Source organism: Capra hircus, chromosome 2 (assembly GCF_001704415.2).
Source record: "Capra hircus breed San Clemente chromosome 2, ASM170441v1, whole genome shotgun sequence".
Lineage (NCBI taxonomy): Eukaryota > Metazoa > Chordata > Mammalia > Artiodactyla > Bovidae > Capra > Capra hircus.
The window spans coordinates 27,268,124-27,285,377 of NC_030809.1; the positions used below are offsets into that span (position 1 = coordinate 27,268,124).

The 17,254-nt window shown below is 42.2% G+C and overlaps 1 pseudogene; it reads right to left on the reverse strand.

Annotated features, from left to right (window-relative positions):
• The window catches only part of LOC102182925, a 104,424-nt pseudogene continuing 87,618 nt past the window's right edge, over positions 449-17,254 (reverse strand).

The following is a 17,254-nucleotide window of genomic DNA, read 5'->3' on the forward strand; positions in this document are numbered from 1 at the left end:
CTATCAGGGAAGCCCCATGAACAGGGAGGAGGTGGTCAAAGAGAATGAGTACATGTAGAAAAGAGAGAAGGCCCGTATGAGTCAGTACCCCAACACCAAACAGCATATTCAAATTTAGAATGCATTGAAGATTTATTTACAAAAGTATAGATTTTAAGGGTGGAAAGATGTCGGGCAGTCAGTCACAAGGGACACCATGTCACTCAAGGCTAGCAGGGACTCAGCTGCTGTATCCCTTGCAAAAGCTGGTAATACAGGCCTTTTGCCTGAAGTCTTGAGGGAAGACAGAGGTAGTCAGAACCATAGGAGAGTTATGTGAACAGTCCTTCTGGCCAGGATATAACTAATCCAAAGCACACTCACAGGGGAGGAGCCAAGGTCTACACAGACTGATCCACCCAGCTTCTTCCCTCCAGTCTCCTGCCAGGTCCCCACTGGCCAAATTCAACTAGAAACAAGAGTTTGCCAGGGCCACTGAAACAAAGTACCACAAGCTGGATGACTTAAATAATGTAGACAGGGACTTCCCTGGTGTTCTGGTGGTGGTGGTTTAGTTGCTAAGTCATGTCTGATTCTTGCGACCCCATGGACTGTAGCCCCCCAGCCTTCTCTGTCCATGGGATTTTTCAGGCAAGAATACTGGCATAGATTGCCATTTCCTTCTCCAGGGGATATTCCCGACCCAGGAATTGAACTCGGATCTCCTACATTGCAGATAGATTCTTTACCAGCTGAGCTATGTTGTCTAGTAGTTAAGAGTCTGCCGGAACAAAGGTCTCACATGTCACGGAGCAACTACGCCTGCACACCACAACTAGAGTGTGCATACTGCAATGAAGATCCCACATGCTGCAGCTAAGACCTGTTGCTGCTGCTTAGTCACTCAGTCATGTCCGACTTCGTAGGATCCTATGGACTGTAGCCCACCAGCCTCCTCTGTCCATGGAATTCTCCAGGCAAAAGTACTGGAGTGGGTTGCCATGCCCTCCTCCAGAGGATCTTCCCAACCCAGGGATCGAACCCAGGTCTCCTGCATTGCAGGCAGATTCTTTACCACTGAGCCACCAGGGAAGCCCAACTAAGACCTGACATAGCCATATATAACTAAAATAAGTAAATAAATGGATGTAGCTGTGTTCCCCCACCACCACCAAAAAGAAACAAATCTGCCAAGAAAAAAGGGGGCTGTGTGATTTACTTATTAAAGAAATAACATAAACTTATCCCACAGTTCTAGAAGCTGAAGTCCAAGGTCAAGGCAGGATTGACTCCTTTTAAGGACTGAGGGAGCATCTACTCCATGCCCCTCACCTAGCCTCTAGTGGTATGATGACAGTTCTGTGTTTGACCTAATAGGTGCATCACCCTGACCTCTGCCTCACTAGTCACATGGCCCTCACCCAATATATCCAAGTGAAAGTGTTTATCACTCAGTCATGTCTGACTCTTTGCGACCCCATGGACTGTAGCCCACCAGGCTCCTCTGTCCATGGGATTTTCCAGGCAAGAATACTAGAGTGGATTGCCATTTTCTTCTCCAGGCGATCTTTCCAACCCAGGGATCGAACCTGGGTTTCCTACATTGCAGGCAAAGTCTTTACCGTCTGAGCCACCCTGCATCTAAATGTCCCCCCTTTATGAGATCATCAGTCATACTGGTTTAGGAAAATACTTATGCTAGTATGACTACATTTGTAGTGATCCTATTTCACAGTGAGGTATACCACACTGTGAGATACTAGGGGTTAGGACTGCCACATATGAATTTGGGATGAGGGGTTCACAATTCAACTGGAAACAGGCACAGAAGTCATGTTGAAATCTACAGACTCAGCTTGCCAGGCCATCAGTTCAGTTCAGTTCAGTCACTCAGTCGTGTCTGACTCTTTGTGACCCCATGAACGACAGCACACCAGGCTTCCCTGTCCATCACCAACTCCTGGAGTTCACTCAGACTCATGTCCATCCAGTCAGTGATGCCATCCAGACATCTCATCCTTGGTCGTCCCCTTCTCCTCCTGCCCCCAATCCCTCCCAGCGTCAGAATCTTTTCCAATGAATCAACTCTTCGCATGAGGTAGACAAAGTACTGGAGTTTCAGCTTTAGCATCATTCCTTCCAAAGAAATCCCAGGGCTGATCTCCTTCAGAATGGACTGGTTGGATCTCCTTGCAGTCCAAGGGGCTCTCAAGAGTCTTCTCCAACACCACAGTTCAAAAGCATCAATTCTTCGGTTCTCAGCTTTCTTCACAGTCCAACTCTCACATCCATACATGACCACTGGAAAAACCATACCCTGACTAGACAGACCTTTGTTACAAAAATTAGGACGACCTTTAATATTTTGTGAAACAGTAATGAAGGTAGGAGAGGGCTTTTCTGGTGGTTCATTGGTAAAGAATCCTACCAAGGCGGGAGACACGGGTTTGATCCCTGGGCCAGCAAGATCCACTGGAGAAGGAAACGAAAAACCACTCCAGTATTCTTGCCTTGGAAATCCCATGGACAGAGGAGCCTGGTGGGTTATAATCCATGGGATGACAAAAGAGTCAGATAGGACTTTGCAACTAAACACCACCACCACCAACGTAAGTGAAAGAAGTCTGAGCACCAGTCTGCTCTCACTGGGTTTACACAAGGACAATTTTTCCTTAAACTCATATCAATAAAAATAAACTGGATGCCAGTACTCAGAAACCATCATGTTTCATCTAAAAAACTCTTCTCTGTCACTTTACCCATAGTCAGTGACTTATTTCCTGGGCAAAAAAAAAAAAAAAAATGTTTTGGTTCAAGCAGAAATTGCTGAGGTAAGTCCTGTTCATCAGCTTGATAAAGAAGCCAAAAGTTGGCTTGTAGCTCTCAGGTGGCCATGCTCACAGACCTGTGCTTAATTTTATATATGTGTCTTGTGCCCTTGCTCAGAGATATCTTCATCTAAGTCCTTTTGATAAACAGTGGTGTGGGAGAAAAGCAGAGGATGTCTGCATGACAGGGTGGCCCAGGTCAGCAAATTAATGTTCCTCCTTGGGGCCCAGAGCTGGCTGGGAGAAGGATTGGCTCTGACCTTGAGGGTTTTACACCAGAGGTGGTCCAGCAGAGAGGAAACTGTAGTGATTTTGATTGCATAATTGGATGCATTCACTTCCCTGTGCAAATCATCCAGGTGATTGGCTGAATGTCTTTAATTTGCAAACATTTATGGAGATATCACATCTTTGTCACATCTCTATAAACCTGTGGTGTGACTGCCCTGTCACATACTCAAGGAGTCTGGCATGTCCACCCGATCAGTTGTGTCCAACTCCTTGAGACCCCATGGACTGTAGCCCCTCACTCTCCCCAGGCTTTTCTGTCCATGAGATTTCCCAGGCAAACCCATCCAAACACATCCTGATGTGCAAGAATCTTTGGTTAAGATTTCATTCACAGCTACTTTCCTGGTGGTCCAGTAGCTAAGACTCTGAGCTCCCAATTGAGGGGACCTGGGTTTAATCCTTAGTCAGGGAACTAGATCCCACATTCCACAATAAAAAGTTAACAGGCCACATCTAAAGTCCCCACATGCCACAACTAAGATCCGGTGCAGCCAAATAAGCAACTATATTAAAAAAAGATTTCATTCACAATTTCTTATATGTATGCACTTCCTCCAACTTTCCAAACCCCATATGCAAAACTGCAGTCACCCTCTGGCTCCAGCTAGTATCTTTTCCCATTTCCTTTCAGGCAAAAATTAATGACAGATTAAGTAAAGTTAAATTGCCTTGGAAAATCAACTCTCCTCAATTCTACAAATGGATGGGAGTCTGTGGTTGGGTGAAGGCAGTGAAGTACAGTAAACAGTAAAAGGTCTGAGCAGCACCGGCCATCTAAATGGTGAGGCCCTGGGGAAAAGGAAAATGCAAGCTTTTTGTCAAAAAATTGTTAGAAAGTATGAAATGGTGACCACAGCCTCTTAAACCAAACATGCCTTTTGTGACTGCCCCATCACATGCCCAGGGGTTCTGGTGTGTGTGTAGCTCAGTTGTGTCCAACTCGTTGCCACCCTATAGACTATAGCCTACCAGGCTCCTCTGTCCATGGGGTTTCCAAGGTAAGAATATTGGAGAGGGTTGCCATTTCTTTCTCCAGGGCATCTTCCCAACTCAGGGATTGAACCTGCGCCTCCTGCTTCTCCTACATTGGCAGGTGGATTCTTTACCTTTGAGCCACCTAGGAAGACAAGGGATCTGGAATAACACTGAATAGGCTTTGAGTCTAGCTCTGTCTTTTCCCAAATGGGCAACTTTGGACAAATTTCTCATACTCTTTGACTTAAGGATCTTCATCTGCAAAATGATAATAAGCATATCTACTGGAGAAGGAAATGGGATTGCAAAGAGTCAGGCGTGACTGATCGACTAACACACACACACACCTTCTTTATAGAGCATTACATGAAACAAAGGCAAAAAACAAAGTGCATTGTATTGCGCAGGGAGCATTCAATAAACTGATAATAATGCTAAGGACATTAATAATAATGAGACAGGCAAGAAGGGAGTGGCAGGACTCAGGGGTGGGGTTGGCGGCACTGCTTCATCCTGCTCTCAGCTCACCCTCCGGTGCAGACACAACAGGGGTTGGGGAGCCGTGGTCCTTTCTCTCCTCAGGGTCGCACACCCGCCTCAGCTGGCTGCCAGTTGTCAGCTCCACCTGCAGGCCTCAGGAGAGACCATCTGGACCTGGCATTTGACACCACTCACAGCAGAGAAAAGACCAGAACTCAAGGTCGAGCAATAGCTCCAGTGGTCCCCTCCTTGACAAGGGCATGTGTTTCCATTTACAGCAGGCTTGTTTTTCGAGAATCCTTGTCCCTCCCCACGCTTGGAAATTTCCTGAGGGCTTATGCTTGACCTCCACACCTGGGGCTGCTGAGCCGGCTTCCTGCCGTTGCTGCCTGCCCTCTGGCCTGCCCATCAAACCCCTGGTTGACCTCTGGAGGGCCAGACCGCATAGCGTGTGTGCCCTGTGGCCTCCTCGTTTCTACACTCTATCTGACCCAACACCATGACGTCTGTATTTGCCCTCAGGCTCCCTGCTGACTCTTTGTAGCCCTTTGCAGCAGTTGAACACGTTCCAGTTTTGGCGTTTTGCCCAGAACAGTGACCCCTAGGATGCCTGGGGTCTGTCCACCAATGCCTCGTCACTCACTGGCAAAATGGATCCATTGACCCGTCTAGCCTAGCCCTGCTCTCTCAGTGGTCTCATTAGGACACAGAACATAGCCTACTGGAAACTTCTCCAACTGCCTTGATCTGAGTAGCTCCCAAGTGTGTGATCCCTTCAGTCTAACCACGAAGAGCATCAGTCATTCTGCTTTAGTCAAGGACACTGAAGAGAACTGTTCTCCCTCTAATGAGTCCTCCTCCCTTATCCCTGCTTGTGGGAAGGCAAATGGTTGGGGCATTCTTTCCTTTGGGGTCAGCAAGAGTTCTCTATGAACATGCTTCTTTGTTCTTTGTGATTTGATTATATTCTTAAAAAAAAAAAAAAAAGTCAAGTAGGCTTAGTGTCGAGTTAACCCTTTTGGGTTATATATTAGTTGGCAATCCTTAATACCAAACCATTTATTCTTCATTTGGTAGGCATCATGGCAGTGGGCCAACTGCAGTGGAAGGAACAATGTCAATCTACTCAGGCTTTTCTTGGACTGAATATTGTGCTAGAACCATATAAGCTGCTCTTACTCATCAAGAGGGACTTACAACTGAGCTGAGATGACCCAACTGGCTTCAAATGTGTGTCTTCAGATACTGGAAAATGATTCCAAGCCATAGGCTTTTCTAACAAGATAAGTGGTAGTTACAGTGTGGTCTGGGCAATCTGATAGTTCACAGGTATCGCTGAGCCGTCTACAATCTCAAAGGGTCTCAAAATGTGATAATGTTGAAGTAATCTTACTTTACTCATCAGCAGCATTCAACACAGTGATCTCTCCTTATTGAAACATTTTCTTCACCCCACCGCACCACACTGGGACATCATTTTATTGATTTTTCTTCCACCTCACAGGCTCATTCATTTCAGTCTCCTTGCTTCTCCTTCTCATAAGCCAGACTGCCACATTTTGGGATGCTCCTTAGCTTTATGTGGGGGGAAATCTTCCATTCATGTCTTCAGAATCTCACTCCACTCCCGACTAGTAAAGTAATGCTCAAAATTCTTCAATCCAGGGTTCAGAAATATGTGAAACATGAACTTCCAGATGTTCGAGCTGGTTTTAGAAAAGGCAGAGGAACCAGAGATCAAACTGCCAACATCCACTGGATCATGGGAAAAGCAAAAGAGTTCCAGAAAAACATCTATTTCTGCTTTATTGACTATGCCAAAGCCTTTGACTGTGTGGATCACAATACACTGTGGAAAATTCTGAAAGAGAAGGGAATACCAGACCACCTAACCTGCCTCTTGAGAAATCTGTATGCAGGTCAGGAAGCAACAGTTAGAAATGGACATGGAACAACAGACTGGTTCCAAATAGGAAAAGGAGTGCATCAAGGCTGTATATTGTCATCCTGCTTATTTAACTTCTATGCAGAGTACATCATGAGAAACGCTGGACTGGAAGAAACACAAGCTGGAATAAAGATTGCCGGGAGAAATATCAATAACTTCAGATATGCAGATGACACCAACCTTATGGCAGAAAGTGCAGAGGAACTAAAAAGCCTCTTGATGAAAGTGAAAGAGGAGAGTGAAAAAGTTGGCTTAAAGCTCAACATTCAGAAAACGAAGATCATGGCATCCATTCCCATCACTTCATGGGAAATAGATGGAGAAACAGTGTCAGACTTTATTTTTGGGGGCTCCAAAATCACTGCAGATGGTGATTTCAGCCATGAAATTAAAAGACGCTTACTCCTTGGAAGAAAAGTTATGACCAACCTAGATAGCATATTCAAAAGCAGAGACATTACTTTGCCAACAAAGGTCCGTCTAGGCAAGGCTATGGTTATTCCAGTGGTCACGTATGGATGTGAGAGTTGGACTGTGAAGAAAGCTGAGTGCTGAAGAATTGATGCTTTTGAACTGTGGTGTTGGAGAAGACTCTTGAGAGTCCCTTGGACTGCAAGGAGATCCAACCAGTCCATTCTGAAGGACATCAGCCCTGGGATTTCTTTGGAAGGAATGATGCTACAGCTGAGACTCCAGTACTTTGGCCACCTCATGCAAAAAGTTGATTCATTGGAAAAGACTCTGATGCTGGGAGGGATTGGGGGCAGAAGGAGAAGGGGACGACCGAGGATGAGATGTCTGGATGGCATCACGGACTCGATGGACATGAGTCTGAGTGAACTCCGGGAGTTGGTGATGGACAGGGAGGCCTGGTGTGCTGCAATTCATGGGGTCGCAAAGAGTCGGACACGACTGAGCGACTGAACTGAAATGAACTGAACTGAACTGAACTGAATTCTTATAATACTTCTGCCCAAGAGTAATGTGAAAGTCAGCTCTTATAGAAAATTGGGAATTCATCTTTGTGACCCAGAATATCAGTTTGGACAAAGCAAGGACTAGGGTGAATATATTAATATTATTATTATTATTATTTGATCTTATTTATTTGTCACTCTTAGAACATCTCATATCTGGCATTTTTCTTTGGTCTCCTTCACTCTCTTGGCCAAAAGTTTAGCACCCTCTTCCTCTTTTTTCTGAGAATTCTCTCTCTTCAGAGCAATTTGCTGATAAGTAGTTGCAAAACATGTGGAGTAAGAGATGCTGAATCTTAAGTGCTTTGGTCCCAGGTTTCTAACCTTCTTTGTTTAGGGACTTTTTTATAACATACTGGCAGACATCATCTGTTTTAGAAACACTGAAAAGTTTGTGGATTCTGCTAGCCCTTTTGGGCTCCAGGTGAAAAGGCACGGTAGTATCAGTGAGTCCTGGAATATTCTTCTCCCTTTTTTAATGATGACCAAATTGAAAACACTTAGGTTAGCATTTATGATGCAACTTGATACAGATTTGCACTTTCTTTCTCCAGTCCTTCCTGGTCTGTAATAGGAATGTCCCTTATTTTGTAGCAGGCAGACTCATCCATAAGTCAAGACAGTTGGCTTCAAAAGGAAACCCTGCTTGTCCTTCCCACCACTGATTCAGACCACAGCACATAACCCTTATGTTTTTCACCCAGAGAGTCAGCAGCAACTTCTGTGGCCATAGATGCACTTCTCTTAAAAGGTACGAAGTTTTTGCTCATCATCCACTTCAATGAGTTTCTGACCAGTGGCCAGGAAGGAGATGGGTTGGGTTTTATTCTGAAGCAGTCTACCACCTCTGAGGCACTACAAAAAAGATGAGTAAATGTGTATTAAGCCATGAAGCTTCTGATTTTAAAAATGTGACTTGTGTTAAAACACATTATTTTTATTATAGGAAAGATCCCATGTATCTTCTTTCCATTCATATCCACATACACATAATCAAGCAGAAGAGAGAGGCAATGATTGAGTTGTTTTGTGTCCTAGATATTTCACCTGAACTATCCAGTAATGGCAGGGAAAAGGGCATCTCTGTTAAGAAAGAAGTAATATTTCTTCTACATTAGTCAGATAATCCTGATTTTACTCCTCACTTATTTTTTTTATTTTTCTATTTAGACATTTTAAATAGACTTTATTTTTATGCCAATTTTAGATTTACAGGAAAATGAAGAAGATAGTTCAGAGAGTTCTAATCTATGCTATACTCAGTTGCCCCTATTATTAACATCTTATATTAGTATGGTGTACTTCCCACAATTAATGAACAGATGATGCATTGGTTTTAACTAAAGTCCATACTTTATTCAGATTACCTCCTTTTATTCCTAACATCCTGTTCCTTTTCCAGGTTTTCGTCTAGGACACAATGTTGCATTTAGTCATCATGTCTTCTTAGACTCCTCTTGGCTACAAGAGCTTCTCAGACTTTTCCTTGCTATTGATAACCTTGACAGTTTGAGGGAGTATTGGCCAAGAATACTGTAGGATGCCCCTCTGCTGGAATTTGTCTGAGGTTTTTCTCATGATTAGACTGGGGTTATGAGATTTAGAGAGGAAGATTGCAGAGAAGTGCCATTTTCACCCTATCATATCAAGGTTACATACTATCTACATAGCTTATGACTACTGATGTTGACCTCAATCACCTGGCTGAAGTAGTGTGGGTCAGGTTTCTCTACTGTAAAGTTACACTATTTTCCCCCCCTCCCTTTCCATGCTCTGCTTTTGGGGAGAAAGTCTCTATACACAACCCACACTTAAAGAATGATGGGTTATGCCATCCTACTCCTTTAGGTACATGCATAAATTAGTGTGCTCAGGACATTTGTCTCTTCTCTCCCAGTTATCATTTCATTTATGCATTTATTTATATCAGTAGAGACTCATAGATATTTGTCTCTTTTTTTGAATTACTATCTACTACTACCTTAATAGTGTTTTGGTCAAATTATTCCAGTTTTTGGCAATTGGGAATTTTAATTTGTTTTTGTGCCCTTCTTATTGTGTGTGTATGTGTTTTAACACTTCCTTATTTTAGGACTGACAAGAAGCTTTAGGCTTATCTTGTAACTTTCTTGCCCCAATCCTAGAATCAGTCATTTTTTCCAAGAATCTGTGGTTCCTTTAATTAGAGAAAAATATTAGAAACCAACATCTGGATGATAGATGTGCTCATTGATACTAGGCTGCCCTTTCTTTATGTCTGCTTATTTAAGATAGCAAAGAAATATATATGTATACATTAATCTGTGTATATATGCATATCTATAAATATTTTTATAGAGGACCACCTGTAATCACATTTGCTTTTTCTATACTCATATACACAATGAAAGAGATTCACATAGCCACTCCCATCCCAACACTAAGCTTCTGTGTGTGTGTGTGTGTGTGTGTGTTCAGTTGTGTCCAACTCTTTGTGATCCCAGGTACTGTAGCCCTCCAGGCTCCTCTGTCCATGGGATTTCCCAAGCAAGAATACTGGAGTGAGTTGCCATTTCCTTCTCCAGTGGATCTTCCTGACCCAGGGATTGAACCTGTGTCTCTTGTGTCTCCTGCCTTGGCAGGCATATTCTTTACCACTGTACCATGTGGGGACTAACACCAAGCTTAAACCACCTTAAAATCAGATTTGGGGCAAGCACCTCTTAGTATCAGACACTGATATGAACATCTCTGCCCTTGGATAGTTTCTAATCTAGTGGGAAAAATAGATATATAGGCACACAATTTCAATGAAATGCAGCAATTTGATGATCTCATGGGAAATATACAGATTGCTGAAAAAAGTACACAGTAAATGAGGTCAAGTATGAGGATGTATAAATGTGTTAAGTGAAACTAAGGAAACTGGACTTCATTCTATAAGTGAATGGAGATGATTGCAACATTTAATGCAAGATCAAGTATGCATGAACCCAAGCCAGGTAGACCATTTACAATTTCCTGGGTATTAAAGTGTCAAGATCTAATGGAAGAGAGACATCAAGGCTAAAAATCGTGAAATCTCCTTCCTTGCATACTGTTGGTTTTCATGTTGGTAGGAATGCAAAGATGCTGCTCATGTGTGAAAGCAATTATTTATTTAGCACTTACTATGTGACAAGTGTTATTTAACTCTAGGAGACAGGCATTATGATGCATGCCATTTAGCAGATGAAGAACTGAGTCTCAGAAGGTAATGTCTATCATTTAATAACATTAATAATTATTAACATTATATGTTAAGATAGACTATATATTAATATTATGCTTATAGATAAATGTTAATAATTATTAATATTTTATAGAATGTAATAGTATCACACAGCTGGGAAGTAGCTGAAAAACCTTTAGAACACATCTGCCTGATATCTCACCATTATTCACTTTAACCATCACTTGGTATCAGGAAAGGTTGAGCTTCCTGCATACATGTTTCTTTTCAAGAATAGAAGGGCTTAGCCAATTCCAGTGTTTCACTTTTTATTTCTAAGAACAAAAAAGGGTCTGTTGGTGGAGGCCTGGTAGTGACCTCTCTAGATTAAAGAACAATGGCTTTTGGAGGATAATAAATGGAATGAAAACAATCGTCTCTTTTTGAAATAGGTGCACCCTGACCAAATGTTTCTGTAAAATGTTGGAGCTAAACCATTTCCATCTTTTATAATGAGTAGAAATGGGCAGATAAATCAGCTGGGAGTCTGTAGCCCAGTCCACAGAGGTGATGTGTCAACCTGGTCTCCCTCCTCTATTTGCTGGGATTTATGGCAGGAGAGCAGGTCTCATCATTCGTCACGTGTGTCTTCAGAGGAATTCTGGGTAAGATCAAGTACAGCCTCTAAGGGTTCAGAACCGCAGTCCTACTACTTTGTCTGCACACTGTTAAGACAAACCAAGGAAATGCCCAGTAGAGGAGGGAAAAATCCAATGAGTCTAATCAACACTTTGTGGTATAAGAGGGTCAGATCTTCAGAAAGCATTTGCTGTTTTGGTGTTTGCTTGGAGGTATGTGGCATCCCACAGACCCATTCAGAGAGATTAGCATCACTCTCCTCTTTAGCTAATTGGGTTATTTGGTGAATTCACAAAGATTAGACTTGTGCTCAGCCCAGGTAGAAGAGAGAATATGAAACACTTTAAGAATGCAAACTGCAAGCCTAAGCACAAAGAATGTATAAGTAAGTAAGTAAATGCTAGTCACTCAGTCATGTCCGACTCTTCGTGACGCCATGGGCTGTAGCCCACCATACTCTTCTCTCCATGGAATTCTCCAGGCATGAATACTTGAGGAGGTTGCCATTTCCTTCTCCAGGGGATCTTCCCAACCCAGGGGTCGAACCCAGGTTGCTTACATTGCAGGCAGGTTCCTTACCATCTGAGCCACCCAGAAAGCTAATAAAGTAATAAAGGCATTTTATTGGGCTAAGCATGTACCTCCTTTGTGATTAATAAGAGCAAAAGTGCAATCCCTTTATCTGTGTAGCATAGAGCTCCCTATGTACAAGAAAGGCTCAGCTTTCCAACTTGCTTCCCACTTATTTGTGTGTATATTAAGCCCTATCATGCCCTTCTCTCCCCAGAAAGGAATTTAGGGTGAATATGACTCCTATAATTTCTAAGGCCACCATGATAAAGCAGGCTTGTTCACCTTGGCAGCTAACTGCTACCACACAGGATGGTTATGAGTAATCTATAGGTTAGGCTTTGTGTGCTAATCTTATACAAATGTGAAGGAATCTAAATTAACACTTATTTTAAATGAATATGTTCTTAACCTCAGTCTATTAGGAGAAGAAAGACTCCAAAGAATGGAGAAAAGTGGTATTTCTCTTGATAAGTGAGCTACGGGGTGACCAGAGAAAGTGGACAAATTAAATGTTTCACCATTTGAACACAAACCAAACCAGGGAAACCCAGAAAAATTCTCAGACCCTTCTTTTGTCAAATATTTTGAAGTTTTTTGTTTCTTTTTTTTTTTTTTAATTATACAACCATAATTAATGCAATGAACTGTAATGTGAGTTCAGGTTCAGGAATTTGGGTAAGCAAGTTTGGGGTCACACATAAGTTATGTCACAGCTTCTAACCTGACTGGCCCTGATTTAATAAGACCTCATAGTCACATCCTCCTGTGCACTCAACTTGCAACTGCCTGCTTCAAGAGACAAGGCAATTAGTGACAGAGAAGAGTGAGAGAATTACTGCATTCCAAACACATCTGGGGTAGAGGAAAGGCCTTCCACCCCAGGATGTAGCCAGACAGAGGGGTGCCCACAGGAGGGAAGAATGAAAAATAGTCTTGATTTATGTCTTTGCAGTAACCTGATGTAGAAAGTTAAAGCATGCTATTCACAAAAACCTTTGTATCGCCTCATCTCCCAAGGTAAGATGGGAATTTTAGGAGGGAGTTTTCTGGCAGTTTTTGCTGAACTAAATCATAAGGTGTTTCATAATTCCATGTCAGTTGATTGTGCAACGGAACAGCTTTTACTTTCCTGAAACACAAGCGGCACCTAACTCTGCCCTCTGAAACATTTATCTGCTTTGCAGCCAGCAACAAAAACTAAGTATCCAGCTGGACCCAAGAACCCCACAATGACTAGTATTTAGACTTCTCAGAGAAGAACTTGGGCCAAGCATCTACTTCATATTGTTGTTATTGTTTAGTTGCTCAGTTGTGTCTGACTCTTGTGACCCCCATGACTGTAGCCGACCAAGCTCCTCTGTCCAAGGGATTTCCCAGCCAAGAATACTGGAGTGAGTTGCCAGTCACTTCTCCAGTGGATCTTCCTGACCCAGGGATCAAACCTGTGTCTCCTGCGTTGGCAGACGGATTCTTTACCACTGAGGCACCAGGCAAGCCCCTACTTCAGATTGCATTTCTATTTTCTGATCTGGGATGATTTTGTCCAAATTCTCTGTTTCATGTAAACATATTCTGAAATATCAGTACTCTAAAGAAATGCCCGTTTTGTCCCTAAAAATATATAGAACTCTCCTTGGCTCTCTCGCAATTTCATATTTGTTAACAAAGTTTAGGGCTATTGGGATCTACTAGCAGTGGGTGAGGCTTGATTCATTTTCCAGGTTTGAGAGGAAGAAGGACTATTGCTTTTTTCTATCATTTCCAAAACCCTAACCAATATTTATTTAGTCCTCCTCTTTTGGGCATTGCTGTGAAGGTGGCCCTGCACTAGAGTCAGTCCTTAAGCATCAGAACCCTGAGGATCCTCACGTTCTCTTCCCACCCTTGGATAAAGCCCTAGGCACTTGAGAATAGACCCCTTATTCCTACCCAGAGGACTTTTTCATAGTGGCTGTCTTCTAATTAGCTTTTTTAAATGGGGTATAGTTGCTTTACAATCTTACATTAGTTTCTATTGTACAGCAAAGTATATCAGCTATACTTATACATACATTCCCTCTTCTTTGAATTTCTTTCCCATTTATGTCACCACAGAACCTTAGTAGAGTTTCCTGTGCTATACAGTTGATCCTCATTACTTATCTACTTTATACATCGTGCTGCTGCTGCTGCTGCTAAGTCACTTCAGTCGTGCATACGTCATATTAGGGTATATATGTCAGCCTCAAACTCCCAGTCCATCCCCCTTCCTTACTTAGTATTCATAAATTTATTCTCTACATCAATGTCTCTATTTCTGCTTTGCAAATGTGTTCATCTGACCATTCTTCTAGATTCCACATTTATGTGTTAGCATATGATATTTGCTTTTCTCTTTCTGATGTACTTCACTCTGTGCAACAGTCCCTAGGTCCATCCACATCTCTGTAACTGGCACAATTTTGTTCCTTTTCTGACTGAGTAATATTCCACTTTACATACGTGCCTCACCTTCTTTATCCATTCCCGTTAATGGACATTTAGTGGTTGTTCAGTTCAGTTCGATTCAGTAGCTCAGTCGTGTCCAGCTCTTTGCAATTCCGTGAGTCGCAGCATGCCAGGCCTCCCTGTCCATCACCAACTCTGGGAGTTCACCCAAAGTCATGTCCATCAAGTCGGTGATGTCATCCAGCCATCTCATCCTCTGTCATCCCCTTCTCCTTCTGCCCTCAATCCCTCCAGCATCAGGGTCTTTCCCAGTGAGTCAACTCTTCACGTGAGGTGGCCAAAGACCTGGAGTTTCAGCTTTAGCATCAGTCCTTCCAATGAACACCCAGGACTGATCTCTTTTAGGACGGACTGGTTGGATCTCCTTGCAGTCCAAGGGACTCTCAAGAAACTTCTCCAACACCACAGTTCAAAAGCATCAATTCTTTGGTGCTCAGCTTTCTTCATAGTCCAGCTATCACATCCACACATGACTACTAGAAAAACGATAGCCTTGACTAGAAGGACCTTTGTTGGCAAAGTAATAGCTCTGCTTTTTAATATGCTGTCTAGGTTGGTCATAACTTTTCTTCCAAGGAGTAAGCGTCTTTTAATTTCATGGCTGCAATCACCATCTGCAGTGATTTTGGAGCCCCAAAATATAAAGTCTGACACTGTTTCCACTGTTTCCCCATCTATTTGCCATGAAGTGATGGGACCAGATGCCATGATCTTAGTTTTCTGAATGTTGAGCTTTAAGCCAACTTTTCCACTCTCCTCTTTCACTTTCATCAAGAGGCTTTTAGTTCCTCTTCACTTTCTGCCATAAGGGTGGTGTCATCTGCATATCTGATGTTATTGATATTTCTCCCAGCAATCTTGATTCCAGCTTGTGCTTCGTCTAGCCCAGCATTTTTCGTGATGTACTCTGCATATAAGTTAAATAAGCAGGGTGACAATATACAGCCTTGATGTTCTCCTTTTCCTATTTGGAACCTGTCTGTTGTTCCATGTGCAGTTCAGTTCTAACTATTACTTCCTGACCTGCATATAGGTTTCTCAAGAGGCAGGTCAGGTGGTCTGGTATTCCCATCTCTTTCAGAATTTTCCAGAGTTTATTGTGATCCACACAGTCAAAGGCTTTGGCATAGTCAATAAAGCAGAAGTAGATGTTTTTCTGGAACTCTCATTCTTTTTCCATGATCCAGTGGATGTTGGCAATTTGATCTCTCGTTCCTCTGCCTTTTCTAAAACCACCTTGAATATCTGGAAGTTCACGGTTCACATATTACTGAAGCCTGGTTTGGAGAATTTTGAGCATTGCTTTACTAGCAATGAGTGCAATTGTGCGGTAGTTTGAGCATTCTTTGACATTGCCTTTCTTTAGGACTGGAATGAAAACTGACATTTTCCAGTTAATGGTTGTATCAATTTATATTCCCACCAAAAGTGTAAGAGGTTTCCCCTTTCTGCACACCCTCTACAGCATTTATTATTTGTGGATTTTTTTCCATGATCACTATTCTGACCAGTGTGAAGTGATACTTCATTGAGTTTTGATTTGCGTTTCTCTAATAATTAGTGATGTTGAGCCTGTTTTCTTATGTTTGTTGGCCATCTGTATGCCTTCTTTGAAGAAATGCTTATTTAGGTTTTTAATCTTATTTTTTTTTAAATCAGATTGTTTGTTTTTTTGATATTGAGCTATACCAGCTGTTTGTATATTTTGGAGATTAATCTGAGGACTATTGGAACATTTGAGATCCTTTGCTTCAGGTCAGGTATTTTTCTTTCACCTGGTCTCCCTCTTTCAAGCTTAAGCAGGGCCACCAATTTTCATTTCCTCCATATCCCAAGGCTCTCATCTAGTCTTTCCCCATTCATATACCTTCAGCTTCCTGACTCTCAAAATAAGTCAGAGAGTTTATAGAGGTTTGGCCACAACTTACAAGAACACTCTCCAACATGTTCCAGTAGAAAGGAATGATAATGACTTGCAAAATCCAAAGTTAGCACCCCAAGCAGCTGGAAAGACAAAGATGTCTCTGCACCCAACATCAGTGGTGACCTGGTATGTTAAGGCCACCTCTTTTCCATCTCTTCTTTCTGATTGTTCTGGATGTCAAGATCATGCTGTCTCACAATATTTCTCCATTTCATAAGAATGTAGAAGTCCACAGCACATGAGTTTTATATCTTTCAGCCTCTGCCATCAAATGGGATTTTTGTTTCAACTCCATAGACTCCAGATTTAGAAATTCTTGTGAAATGATTCTTTGATATAGCCAGAATCCACAATAGATATGAAGTTTGGTTTTGCAGAAGAGTACCCAGGATAAAAGGGAAATGTTGTAAGACATATCATAAATATCTTTTCCCTCTACAATGAAGCTTAGATATTAAAGACTAGTGTTTTATTCCTAGAAAAAAAAAATGGAGATTCTGCTTCAACCAGCCAAGCTTACATAGCATTTGAGGAATGTTTCTATTATTTGGAGAAAAAGTCTTCACTTTCTAACACTTGTTTTATACAAAAAAATAATTATTAGGATGCATGTATCATTGAAAGAAAGTGAAAGTCACTCAGTCATGTACAGCTCTTTGCAACCCCATGGACTATACCATCCATGGAATTCTCCAGACCAGAATACTGGAATGGATAGCTGTTCCCTTCTACAGGGAATCTTCCCAACTCAACAATCAAACCCAGGTCTCCCACATTGCAGGTGGGTTCTTTACCAGCTGAGCCACCAGGAAAGCCCGGGAATATTGGAGTAGGTAGCCTATCCCTTCTCTAATGGAGATCCCTTCTCTATCCCTTCCTTACCTGGGGATTGAACCAAGATCTCCTGCATTGCAGGGGGATTCTTTACTAGCTGAACTACCAGGGAAGCCTACATGTATCATT